The following is a 13874-nucleotide window of genomic DNA, read 5'->3' as shown; positions in this document are numbered from 1 at the left end:
CCCGCCGAGACGCTGCACCAGGTAGGTCCCCGCGCCCCTGCCCCTGTGGGTCTGTGGGGACCATTTCTACGGGGACAGGGGGGCGGGGTGGGGCGACAGGGCTGCCGACAGGCACCCGGAGGCCTTGGCCAGGTTGCGGAGAAGAGGGGCTTCGCAGCCGGGAATGGCGGCGACGCCCTTGTCCCCCAGGGGACACCAGCCTCCTCCGCAGCTCAGCAATGCTGGGTGCGCTCCTCATCTTCCTCCCCTGAGGCTGACGGACACTCCCTCCTCTCCCCGGCCGTTTCTGGGGCTCTGCAGCCTCCCAGACCCAAAGTTTGCCTTGTTCTGGAAGTGGTGTTTGTTTTGGCTCATGTCTGGTTTAACCTCTGCTCGAGGCTCCTGCCCTTCCCTCTCCTGGGTGGGTGGGCGCTTGCAGGATTGGAACTTGAAGGGTATGTGTTTGTCTGTAGGGCCGGGGGCCCACCACTGAATGTTGTCCGCTTTATATACTACTTGTAATATATACGTATCTACTATCTATATTTGCCCGGTAACATATTTCTGCATATTAGAATTAAACTGGAAAGCCTAATGACAAATTGCAGAACAGGGACACAGGGCTGCAAGAGGACGTCTGTCAAGGCAGAGACAAGCTCCCTATTTAGGGCTAGAGGTGACCCCAGACGTCCACCGTGGGGGACAGTTGTAGTTTCCCATCTTATCATTATTTGGACTTGAAATAGAGTTACAAAGTAATTGTGTCATAGCTACATCCTTTTGGCTGCTCCGTACCTGAAAAAGGAGGCGGATGATGCACAGTAGATACTGTTTTTGTTTTGTGCTTTCCTTTTCTTTTTTTTTTTTAGAATTAATGACTATTAAAAAATTATTTTTGGGTGCATTGGGTCTTCGTTGCTGCATGCGGGCTTTCTGTAGTTGCTGTGAGCTGGGGCTACTCTTCGTTGCAGAGCATCGGCTCTAGGCACTCGGGCTTCAGTAATTGTGGAGCATGGGCTTAGTAGTTGTGGCTCACGGGCTGTGGAGCGCAGGCTCAGTAGTTGTGGCGCACGGGCTTAGTTGTTGCGCGGCATGTGGGATCTTCCCGGACCAGGGCTCGAACCTGTGTCCCTTGCATTGGCAGGCGGATTCTTAACTACTGAACTACCAGGGAAGCCTGGTGATTCTTAATATCAGGCCCCAAATGTGAAATGAACCTTTTCTTAAAAGCTGGAGTCAGTATGAACGTTAACATCAGTTGTATATTTCAAGTGGGGAGTGGTATTTTAAAATCCAGTTCCAAAGGAGTATTGAGGGTTTTATGGTTCACTTATAATATCATTGTGTGTGTAGACTTTTTTTAATCACTTGACTGCATTTTATACTTCTGGGGCATGCATACACTCTGTCTGTTTGTGAGCATAAGTTTAGCCACCCTGTAATCTCTCACTTTTCAGAATTCAAGATTTCTGAAAATGTAATTAGTATTCACAGACCTTAACATGGCTGTTTGTCCCTTAAGAAGTCCTTGCTATGGAGACAGTTCAGCCTCTGTTGTTGAGCAGTTAAGCTAGACCAGGTAGAGGAAAAGTCAGTATTTTAAAACACAAACCACAGCTATTACATGAGGCCCTCAGAATACTCCCAAGCATAATAAATTTATTAAATGCTGTTGCTGTTTCTCAACTGAAAGAGGAGTAAGTGACTGAGGCCACACAGCAAGTAAGTGACAGCTGGGCACCTGTTAAGGCTTATTTTGTTGTCAGTAATATATGGAGTGTGATAAGAGATGGTGGGCATATTAAATATGAATTATGTTGGTTGACTTCTCCTAAGGACTTGGGGAAGGGGCTTTCCTGGTGTTAGAACTTATGCTCCCTTGAGGTGTTTAAGATTTAAAAAGAACTCAAGGCACAGTGCCATTGTATGGATGAGATTATATTCTTGATGTCTAGTCGAAACCTGCTTGCAAAAGATGCTGGCAAAAGGGGACATCCCTAGAATATTGCTTGTGGTAAATCTCTCAGAGCTTTAAAGCTCCCTTATTCAGCCCAGCAAAACAAAATATATCCTTCCCCATTAACTTAACGCAATGCAGTAACCCAATATTCTTCGTACAGGTGAACATGAACATCAAAGGCATCCTGGACAGAGAAATGTAATCAGAAGAGATTCAAACCAAAGCCAGCAGCCGGCAGCCACCTAATTTTTACTGACCACTTTGGCGGTGTGTGGTGTGGTGTGTCTGGGTGTGCGTGCTCCCAGTACACACGTGCACTCCATTTATCCTGATTTGCACTACCCCATGAGTGTTTTAGCCTTTCTTTAAACAGATGTAGATGTTTTTAGCCTTTCTCTGTTAAACAGGAACCTGTAAGTTTAATTAAGTGACCCAACAGGTATAACTGCCCAAGTCATGGAGTCATTAACTAGCCCTGGTAGTTTCTATGGTAACAGATTTTTTTTCTTTTTAATAAGCATACAGTTAAGATTACCATAATGTTCCAGGAAGGTTGAAAATCTTACCTGAAGCAAATGTTCTATAAAAATACTTTACTTTGTCTCCTCCTTGGAATAAAAATAAACCACTATACCTATTACTTTGTTATGGAAGTGAGTTATCTTAGGGATTTTGTTTTCAGTTGAAATACATATATATATATTTTTAATAGACTTTATCTTTTCAGAGCAGTTTTAGGTTCACAGCAAAATTGAGGGGAAGGTACACAGAGTTCCCATATACACTCTGCCCCACACATGCCCAGCCTCCCCCATTATCAACACCCCACCAGAGGGGTACATTTTTTACAATTGGTGAACCTGCATTGGTATATCGTAATCACCCAGAGTCCATAGTTTACATTATGGTTTATTCTTGGTGATGTACATTCTTTGGTTTTGGACAAATGTATAATGACATGTATCCATCATTGTAGTATCATACAGAGTAGTTTCACTGCCCTAAAAATCCTCTGTGCCCTACTTATTCGTCCCTTGTTCTTACTCCCAAACCCTGGCAACCACTGATCTTTTTTACTGTTTCCAGAGTTTTGCCTTTTCCCAAAACGTCGTATAGTTGGAATCACACCGTATGTAATCTTTTCAGATTGGCTTCTTTCATTTAGTAGTATGCACTTGAGATTCCTCCATGTTTTTTCATAGCTTGATGGCTTATTTCTTGTTAGTGCTGAATAATATTCCATTGTCTGGATGTACCACAATTTATCCATTCACATACTGGAGGACATTTTGGTTGCTTTCAAGTTTTGGCAGTTATGGATACAGTTGCTGTAAGCATCTGTGTGCATTTAAGTTTTCAACCCCTTTGGGTAGATACCAGTAAGTGTGATTGTTGGATCATATGGTAGGAGTGAGTTTAGTTTTGTAAGAAACTGCCAAGCTGTCTTCCAGAGTGGCTGTACCATTTGCAATCCCCCGGGAATGAATGAGAGGTCCTCTTGCTCTATATCCTCATCAACACGTGGTGTTGTCAGTGTTCTAGATTTTCACCATTCTCATAGGTATATAGTGGTATCTTGTTGATGTAATTTGCAATTCCCTAGAGACATATGATGTTTAGGATCTTTCCATATGCTTATTTTCTGTCTTGGATTATATTTTAGTGCATCATAATAGCTTATTTTGAAAGGCGTTTTGGTCTCTTTATAGAGAGGTGTTGATGTATTTTATTTTATTATTTTGTAATAAATTTATTTATTTATTTATTTATTTATGGCTGTGTTGGGTCTTCGTTGCTGCGCGTGGGCTTTCTCTAGTTGCGGCGAAGTGGGGCTACTCTTCGTTGTGGTGTGTGGGCTTCTCATCATGGTGGCTTCTCCTGTTGTGGAGCATGGGCTCTAGGTGCACGGGCTCCACTAGTTGTGGCACGTGGGCTTAGTAGTTGTGGCTCACGGGCTTAGTTGCTCCGCGGCATGTGGGATCTTCCCGGACCAGGGCTCGAACCCGTGTCCCCTGCATTGGCAGGTGGATTCCCAACCACTGTGCCACCAGGGAAGTCGTGATTTATTTTAAAACAGGATTCTAGTACTAGGTACAAAAATGTTAGAGTAAAACACTGAAATTAGAAAAAGTAAATATGGATGTCTGAGAAACAGGTAAATAGTTTTTGTTTAATACTTCAAGACAAAGAGCTATAGATGTTAGAGTGATTGGTTTCCCAGGTTGTGAAGTGTTTCATTGGTATTGAAAGGCCAGCATTTTACTAGAATGCATAGACTTGGGTTGGATGTGTATTTGAGGTATCTGAGTTTCTTTTGTGCATCAGGCACTGTTCTAGATGCTGAGGTTACAGCTGTGAATCAAACACAACCCCTGTCCTCACAGAGCTTACATTCCAAAGCAGATGTTTTATTTATTTATTTATTTCTTGCTTGTTTGCCACGGGGCTTGTGGGATCTTAGTTCCCTGACCAGGGATCGAACCCGGGCCCTTGGCAGTGAAGGTGCTGAGTCCTAACCACTGGACCGCCAAGGAAGTCCCGCAGTGCAAATGTTTTTATTTTTTAGGGCTTGAGTAAGAAAATATAACAGCTAGAACAAAAGTATCTACCTTAAACTGGCAAGTTTTCTGCTTGATGTAATGAATTAACAAACTATATAGACTCCTTTATAATATCTGTCTTTCAGGATGGTGTCTTAGTCTTTGAGAATGCTTTGCATATTTCAAGTAGTCATTATAATTAGTTTTCTTTTTTCTTCTTTTTTTTTTTTTTTGCGGTATGCGGGCCTCTCACTGCTGCGGCCTCTCGCCTTGCGGAGCACAGGCTCTGGACGCGCAGGCTCAGCGGCCATGGCTCACTGGCCCAGTTGTTCCGCGGCATATGGGATTTTCCCGGACCGGGGCATGAACCCGCGTCCCCTGCATCGGCAGGCGGGCTCTCAACCACTGCGCCACCAGGGAAGCCCCCAGTTTTCATTTTTATATGGTTAACTGTTTTCAGATAATATTTTTTATTGAGATATAATTGACATATGATGTATTAGTTTCAAGTATATAACATAATGATTCAATATTTGTATGTGTTGCGAAATGATCATCACAGTAAGTCTAGCTGATATCCATCAGCAAACATAGTTAACAAAAATTTCTCTCTTGTGATGAGAACTTTTATGATTTACTTTCAACATCTTTCACATACATAATACAGTATTATCAATTTTAGTCACCATGCTATACATGACATCCCCAGGACTTACTTATTTTATAACTGGAAGTTTTTTTTTTTTAATATTTATTTATTTTGGCTGGGCCAGGTCTTAGTTTCGGCATGTGGGATCTTCATTGCAGCATGTAGGATCCTTTGTTGCAGCATGCGGCATCTTCAGCTGTGGCATGTGGACTTCTTATTTGGGGCATGCATGTGGGATCTAGTTCTCCGACCAGGGATCGAACCCGGGCCCCCTGCATTGGGAGGGCGGGGTCTTACTAACTGGACCACCAGGGAGGTCCCATAAGTGGAAGTTTGTGCCTTTTGACCACCTTCACCCATTTCACTCACCCCCACCTCTGGCAACTACCAATCTGTTCTCTGTATCTATGAGTTCCAGTTTTCTGTTGGTTGGTTTGTTTTTAGATTCCACATAAAAGTGAGATCATGCATACATTATTTGTCTTTCGCTGACTTGACAGTTAACTCTTAGACTTTAAGGGAAATAGTTATGAAACACTGTTGATTTCGTATTATCAGGGGAAATTATTGAATGGGAAAAAAGCCAGTAAGTAATGTCTGATTGTTTGAGTGGCTTTGATTGAGGAAAAGAAGTAAAACAAAGCTAGGAGAAGTAGAGGATATTTAAAAAATTCCTGCGCACGGACTCACCTTTGGGAAGAACTCATATTTAAGGGTTTTCTTGTAATTCTTTGACGCAACTGTTTAATCGTTAAAAACAACTATAGGCAAAAGACAAAATTCTTGTGAACTTCTTCCAGTAGTTGGATTATTAGCCAGAACTATTTTTTTAATGCAAATGAAACAGTTTTCTGTTTTTACATCTTTATATCATATCCCTTTGTAGCATATGCTTTAGGGAGATAGAGGCCAGCATGCTAAAAGGGTAACTTGGAATATGTGCTTTTGAGATAAACAGTGTTCTTTTTTTGTAAAAGAGAATGAATGCCAGCAGATAAAGGAAGTTCCAGAGCCATACCATTGTCTGGTTAAAAGGAGGACATTTGCATAATAGTACCTTGTTAACTCTTATAAAAAAAAATTTCTGGTGTGTAAAACTAGAGGACTACCCAACAATAAGTGTGTACCCACTACTCAGCATAAGAAGTAAAACAGCCCAGTTAGTGTGAAAGTTTCCTGTGACCCCTTCTCTGGTCCCATTCCCCTTCCTGCTCACCTCAGAGGTTACTACTGTCCTGAATTTGGTGTGCATGATTTGAAAAGTTTTTGTACTTTTATTATAGCTATATGTGTGTGTATATATATAGTGTGTACATACATGTATATATATACACATGTGTCACTAAAATGATAAATTGTTTTGTATGGCTTTTCAACTCAGAAGGAGGAGTATAGTACTCTGTAACCTTCCGCAACTTGCTTTTCCTCTCATTGTTTTGTTTTTGAGGTTTGCCCTTGTTGACACAGGTAGCTGTAGTTCATTTATGTTTCTTTTTAAAAAATCTTCATTACCTGCTCTTACAGTGCCTCATTTATTTATTTATTAATAAATTTATTTTTATTTATTTTTGGCTGTGTTGGGTCTTCGTTGCTGTGCGCGGGCTTTCTCTAGTTGCGGCGAGCAGGGGCTACTCTTTGTTGCGGTGTGCGGGCTTCTCGTTGCGCTGGCTTCTCTTGCTGCGCCACCAGGGAAGTCCCAATGGCTGTAGGGACCTTTATGCTTATGGAAAGTAGGTGGCATTTTTAAAAATATATATATAGAATGTTACATGACTAGGGAACTGTTCTAAACATGTACAAACATTCAAAATGCCTTCTTAGATAGAGAAAGCACACTGGTATTGTTGATAGTGTTACAGTACAGTTAATTGATTAGGGTGTCATAGGCTTGCTTTTTTCTAATTTTTAAAAAAATGGAAACAAGCAAACAGATAGACTAATACATTAAACTCCTCTGCACTTGCCACCCCTGCTCAACAACCATCAATACTCGGTCAATTCCATTCCATCTGCATTCCTACCTTGTTCCTTGCCCCCTCTTTTATCCTGAAGCAAGTCTCAGACATCATATGATTCCATAGGGTTTATCTTTAAGGAGGGAACCTGGGGGTGGTCAGAGGGGATGGGAACATGCATGGGTTTAATACCTGTGGCTTATGGTTAAATGGCAAGAGTGAATGATGGGGGGCTTCCCTGGTGGCACAGTGGTTAAGAGTCTGCCTGCCGATATGGGGGACACGGGTTCGTGCCTTGGTCTGGGAAGATCCCACGTGCCGCAGAGCGGCTGGGCCCGTGAGCCATGGCCGCTGAGCCTGTGCGTCCGGAGCCTGTGCTCCGCAACGGGAGAGACCACAACAGTGAGAGGCCCGCGTACCGCAAAAAAAAAAAAAAAAAGAGTGAATGATGGTTTCATATCATTGAGCCATTGCCAGTCTTTAAGGTAATGATGTTTGAGTACTGATTTAAAATAAATCATCTGGGGCAACCAATAGGGAAATTGAAAAACAACGTGAAGACTAGAAATGCAAGCTGGATTTGAACATTGTCCTAGTTTCCCACACATAACTGGGGAATGCTCTACTTTAAGGGTATAGAAAATTGGTTTTGAGGAAATCTTGAGGTTTTTTTTTTTAAAGGCTGTGCCACACAGCTTACGAGATCTTAGTTTCCGATTGGGGATTGACACCGCCCACCCCCTCAGCCTTCCCTGGCAGTGGAAGCCTGGAATCCTATCCACTGGACCGCCAGGGAATTCCCTTGAGTTGTTTTGCTAATTACTGGTAACTTTTAAAAGAGGGTTTGGTTCCTTTCCAGGTTTTTTCAAACTTTCTGTTTGTTTCCTATAGGCAAAGGGTCTAGTATTTTGTATTTATATTATTCAGTACACGTCTATTAGTGGGCGACTGCCTTAGTCCATTCTGGCTGCTATAACAAAATACTACAGACTGGGTGGCTTATAGACAACAGACAATTATTTCTGACAGTTTTTGAGGCTGAAAGTCCAAGACTAAGGTGCCAGCGTGGTTGCCTTCTGGTGAGAGTTCCCTTCTCGGTTCATAACCTGTGACTTCTCACTGTGTCCTCACATGATGGGAAAGGCTAGGGATCTCTCTGGAGCCTCTTTTATAAGGCAGTAATCCCATTCATGAGGGCTCCACCCTCATGGCCTAAGCACTTCCCAAAGGCCCCACTTTCTAATACTATCACACTGAGCATTAGGATTTCAACATAGGAATTTTGGGAGGACATACATATTCAGACCATAGCAGCAACCAACCAACCTGGGTTGCTCAGAACTGAGTTGTTTCTTAGGGCATGGTACTTTCCGTTTTCAAACGAAGACAGTCCTAGGCAAACTTGGATGGTAGGTCACCCCGTCTTTTGGTTACTGCACTAGTTGTTTATTGCTCTGGAATGAATTTCCAGAAATGTAAATTGCAGCTTAATACAACACATGTTTGTTACTAATTGTTTCTATGGCTTAACTGGGTCCTCAGCTCAGGGTTTCACAAAGCTGAAATCAAGGCATTGGCCAGGTGGCCTTCCTCTTTGCATCTGGGGACCTCTTCTAAGGTCACATGGTTGTTGGTAGAATTCAGTGCCTTGTGATTTTAGGACTGGAGCCCTCAGCTCCTAGAGGCCACCCGCAGTTCCCTGCCACATGGCCCTCTCCATAGGCAGTTCACAACATGACTGTTTGCTTCTTTAAGGCCAGCAGGAGATTCACTTTCTCCAGTCACCTTAGGTGAGCGACATCCCATCACCTTGCCATATTCTCTTGGTTCAAAGCAAGTCACAGGTTCTGCCTGCACTCAAGGGGAGAGGATTATAAAAAAGCACAGATTACCAGGAGGTGAGAATTTTTGGAAGGGGGGTCACCTTAGGATCTTTCTACCACGCTTGCCTTCCAGAGTTTTCTGAAGCAGAAAATTATTCTGGTTAGCTTTGGGGGGTCAGAATAGATATATTTTTGCTCAGCCACTCATGTCAAATTTCTTTGTCTTTAAAAAAACATTTTCATGCATAATTCATTTTCTTATGCCAAGTAGGACTGGCAAATCTTCTTAGGCATTATTTTCAATTTTAGTCTTTAGACAATTTGCTTTTCCTCTTAACTAGTAGGAGGCGGGAAAAAAAGTGGAAAAGCAGATGTGAATGCTGTGCATGCTCGCTCCTGCACAGAATAAAGCAGGCCTTTTTAATCTGGGTCCAGCTCTGAGGGGTCTTTGAATTTAGATGTGGGGAAAAAATACAGTTTTCTTTTTACTGACCCCTAACTGATATTGAGCATTTCCTTCTATTATGCATTGTAGGCAATAAACCACAGTAGCATTAGCAATTCCTGTGACTTGATCACTTATAGAAATAGAACTTTTGTTTTTTATTTTAAATTTTATTTATTTATTTTTTTGCGGTACGCGGGCCTCTCACTGTTGTGGCCTCTCCCGTTGCGGAGCACGGGCTCCGGACGCGCAGGCTCAGCAGCCATGCCTCATGGGCCCAGCTGCTCCGCGGCATGTGGGATCTTCCCAGACAGGGGAACGAACCGGCATCCCCTGCATTGGCAGGTGGACTCTCAGCCACTGCACCACCAGGGAAGCCCCAGGAGCTGGTTTTGTGGAAGACAATTTTTCTGGGGGTGGGTGGGGGATGGCTCAGGCAGTAATGCAAGTGACGGGGAGCAGCAGATGAAGCTTCAGTTGCTTGCAGGCCACTCACCTGCTGTGTGGCCTGGTTCCTAATAGGAACCCGGGGGTTGGGGACCCCTGCTGTAGACACTGGCTGATCTTATCATTGTGTTAATAAACACATGTATTTCCACCACAAACTTGTTTTTTTAAATATTTGATAGCTGTAGTTCAATATATTTTGTTTACAGTCCTGTGTATTTTAGTTTTGGTCGCGCTGCTCGGCTTGCAGCATCTTAGTTTCTCAACCAGGGATCGAACCTGGGCCCTGTGAGTGAGAGTGCCGAGTCCTAACCACTGGACTGCCAGGCAATTCCCAATAATCCTGTATATTTAAAAAAAATTTTTTGTTGGAGTATAGTTGCTTTACAATATTGTGTTAGTTTCTACTGTACAGCAAAGTGAATCAGCTCTATGTATACATATATCCCCTCTTTTTTGGATTTCCTTCCCATTTAGATCACCACAGAGCATTGAGTAGAGTTCCCTGTGCTATACAGTAATCCTGTGTATTTTAAGTGTTTACTTTTATGCATTTAAATTTATTCTGAGAAGAGGTCAATGCAGGCTGCCCAAGGGGGGTCCAAAGCACAAAAGTGGTTAAGAAGCCCTGCTTGAAAGACTTGTGAGGTGTCTAGAAATTCCGGTTCTACGTAGCTAATTGTTTCCAAAGTCAGAATGGTAGCAGCAGTGCTGGCAAGTCTGGGTCAGGAATGAGATTCCATAAGGCTCTTGTTCCCCCCTCCTCCCCTGTCTGTCCTGTAAGGGGGAAGGAAGCCCAGAGTGAATGGATGCTCAGCTGCTTCCTCCAGGACCTCACCCTCAAGTCCGTGCTGCAGTTCCAGCTCTGAACCGTCTCTGCTCTTGACCTTTCTGTCTGGCCCTCTCAATCTCACTTCACTCTAGAGAGCCCCTCTGGAGCACGCGCCAGCTGGCTATTGGGCCTGTTTTATTTACCACTATTATCTCTACTTCAGAGGCTGGCTAGAACATGGACTTACAGGAAAAAGTGATTTTTACAGACTGGAGAAACTCAGCTATCCTCATAATTTAATTCAGGACCAGGAGAGGCTATTAATATTAGGCTAGTAGTAAATGTTTGCTTTGACTTAATTCATTTGTAACACTTTGCCCTCAGTTTACAGAAAAATATTTTTGTTCAGCCTCCTGGGGGTGATTAAGTGTTTCACCTGTGTTAATTTACTGACTAATTGAAGTAAATCCCATAAATGCCAGCAATTAAGAATTGTTTGTTTTTTCAAAGCAGGCTTTCTTAAATGCATAATGTTTGCCCCTGCTGCCTTCAAAAGAACATATTTAATACAGTGATCTCTTTGTTTCTCCCTTAGTTCAGGGTCAGCCTTGTGAAAAACAGATGATTATACATGAACAGCTTTTTGCCCCAGGAGATGTTTGATGTGCTTGCCTTTTGAGTTTGTTTTTTTTTTAGGCTCTCTTTAAAATTATTTAAAAATGTTTTAACTCCTGTCCTTTGCATACGCTCTGGTGGTTTTATGGTCCTATTACTGAGAGATGGCAATGGAAGTGAAGCAGTGAAATTAGCACGTGGATGTTTAGCTTCTTTTAACTTATTCTTTGTTCTAGATCAGGGTTTCTCCACCTCAGCACTATTGACACTTTGGGCCAGATCATTCTTTACAGTGAAGCTGTCCTATGCATTGTAGGATGTCTAGCAGCATCCCTGGGCTCTACTCACTAGATGTTAGTATCTGTCCCTTCCCCAGTTGTTACAACCAAAATGTTTCCAGGGACTTCCCTGGTGGTCCAGTGGCTAAGACTCCACACTCCCGATGCAGGGGGCCTGGGTTCGATCCCTGGTCAGGGAAGCAGATCCCACATGCCACGGCTAAGAGCCCGCATGCCACAACAAGAACAACAAAAAGATCCCGCATGCCTCAACGAAGATCCCATGTGCGCAATTAAGACCCGGTGCAGCCAAATAAATAAATATTAAAAAATAAAAAGAAAAAAAGAGAAGCAACCTTTAAAAAATAAACCACAAAAATGTTTTCACACATTGCCAAATGCCCCTGGGGCAAAATCTACTCTGGTTGTAGATATATGGTGTCCACATATATACAGTCGTGGTAGCCGCTACCGTTTATTAACTGATTACCATGTACTTGGCCTCGTCCTATAACTTGTAGAGCGCTCATGTCATTTAATTCTCACAACCAAGCCACTAGGTTAGGTATTATCATCCTCAGTTCGAAGAAAACAAAACAGAGGCGCAGAGGTTCAGTAACTTGCCCACAGTCACGTAGATAAGTGACTTCTAGTAGTCCTTTAAAGAATTATCTGGGTTGGGATTCAGTCTTTGTTTTTAAATTAAAAAAAAGTTTTAAAAATTCATTTTATTGAAATATAGTTAATTTACAGTGTCGTGTTATGGAATTCCGTCTTTGTTAAAGAGGCAAACTAAAAAAGAAAGGGGGGTTTCCTGATGACCTCTCAGTGGAGAGGCTGTTGCTTCCATGGCAGTTCTGTCTAAGTGTGGGAGTTCTCGCTTGAAGCGGTGATCATGTGGGCACGTGTCTGAGTAGGGTTTGGACCGTTTCTGAGGTGCTTCTGTGGTAGGGTGAAGCAGAACAAGGGACAGTCTCGGGGCCAGGCCGATTCAACTTTGAGGCCAAGGAAGCCATCAGCAGTTGGGGTTCTCAGGGTCCCTCAGGCGTGGTGTGCCCAGAGGTTGACTGAGAGCAGGAGCGCGGAGGCGTGGAGCGCAGTGGTGGCTGGCGGCCTCGGCCTCCCTGGTTCTGAGGGGCCAGGGGCGGGAATGTTGCTGTCAGGGCTGCGAAGGGTGCTTCGCCTGCAGGAACAGTGGTCTGGAAGGGCATGGTCTTTGGCCGCCCCGTGGCCAGGAGGGCGTGGGATGGGAGCTGAGGGACAGGTGGCCGGCTCTGTCCCCTGTTGGCTGCCGTGCTGGAGGCCGGAGGCATGGGAGCCTGCATGTGGAAGCTCACGGAGGCTGGCCTCTTGTGCAGAGTGTGGGCCGAGGGGCTGGAGGGGGCTCTGGGGGACGGATGGAGGAAGAGCCAGCTCAGGGTGCCAGCTGGGCTGGGACCCAGAGCCCTGGATCCTCGGGAGAAGGGGGCACAGCCGGTGTGGGGAGAGTGGGAGTCCACTCGCGATGGGCCGGCCTGCTGCCCTGCCCTCCAGGAGGGCTGAGAGGGCTTCTTCTCACTTCTCCCGGGAGGCCTTGAGGCTATGGGGGTGTGTACGAGTGGGTGCTTTTCGATCAGAGTGGGGCAGGCATTTCCACCGGTTGCAGTGTTTGTTCTTGTTCAGGGCACCGGGAAACATGCAGCCATGGAGCCTCTGGGAGCTTCTGTGAGGACTGGCTGCACATGGTGGGAACGGCACCCTAGAACTGGAGATGAGTTAGTTCAGGGGAGTGGAAAGTGTATTATAATATTTAGGGATATGGCCTCGTGTTCGTTTGGCTTTTTTCTTTCCCTGAAGGATAGGATTCCTGTAGGGATTTTTCCTCATCCCAAAATAGCTGTGTGTGTGTGTGTGTGTGTGTGTGTGTGTGTGTGTGTGTGTGTGTGTGTGTGTGTGTGTCTGCACGCACGTGCGCGCAGACTCAGGATTTCTCTGTGCATTGCTCAAACTCACCAAGGCCCTGTTGAGCAAACCAAGGCTGTTAAAAAACGTAGAATCCTCCTCATATACTGCAAAGTAAACTCAAATGCAAAGAAATAGCTTGGTTTTTTTTTGCTTTCTTCATGGGCTAGCATATCTTCTGGAAAACTTGTTGCCATGGCAATGGGATATTATCTACCTCAGTAGTGTACTACATAAAAATAGCCCTTTGTGTCGAGGGTGATGTTGGTGACAGGTGGTTGGGTGAGTGTTTAGCAGGGTGCTTTGTCAGCATTCCATTGTTTAAGGTTGTGAAATAGAAACGAGTATTGATTTGCTCTTCTCTCTCAAAATGCAATTTAATCTGTAAAGGGCGGGTAGTGGTGCTCTGTATTGTGAATTATGTCTTTCTTTGCATGTCAGGTAAATATGATTGAAGCCACCTCTCATGG

General features: G+C 44.0%; 1 protein-coding gene across 2 annotated transcripts in view; it reads left to right on the top strand.

Moving 5' to 3' along the window:
• Window positions 1-6: 6 nt before the first annotated feature.
• REPS2 (RALBP1 associated Eps domain containing 2) overlaps window positions 7-13874 on the top strand; it is a 221126-nt gene continuing 207258 nt past the window's right edge. For both annotated transcript variants that reach the window (XM_024740315.1, XM_024740314.1), the window contains exon 1: window positions 7-21. The gene's annotated coding sequence lies outside the window, so the exon portion shown is untranslated. The remainder of the gene's footprint in view (window positions 22-13874) is intronic.

This window comes from Neophocaena asiaeorientalis, unplaced genomic scaffold (assembly GCF_003031525.2).
Source record: "Neophocaena asiaeorientalis asiaeorientalis breed wild unplaced genomic scaffold, Neophocaena_asiaeorientalis_V1.1 scaffold657, whole genome shotgun sequence".
Taxonomy (NCBI): Eukaryota; Metazoa; Chordata; class Mammalia; order Artiodactyla; family Phocoenidae; genus Neophocaena; species Neophocaena asiaeorientalis.
This window is presented reverse-complemented; position numbering and strand designations above follow the sequence as displayed.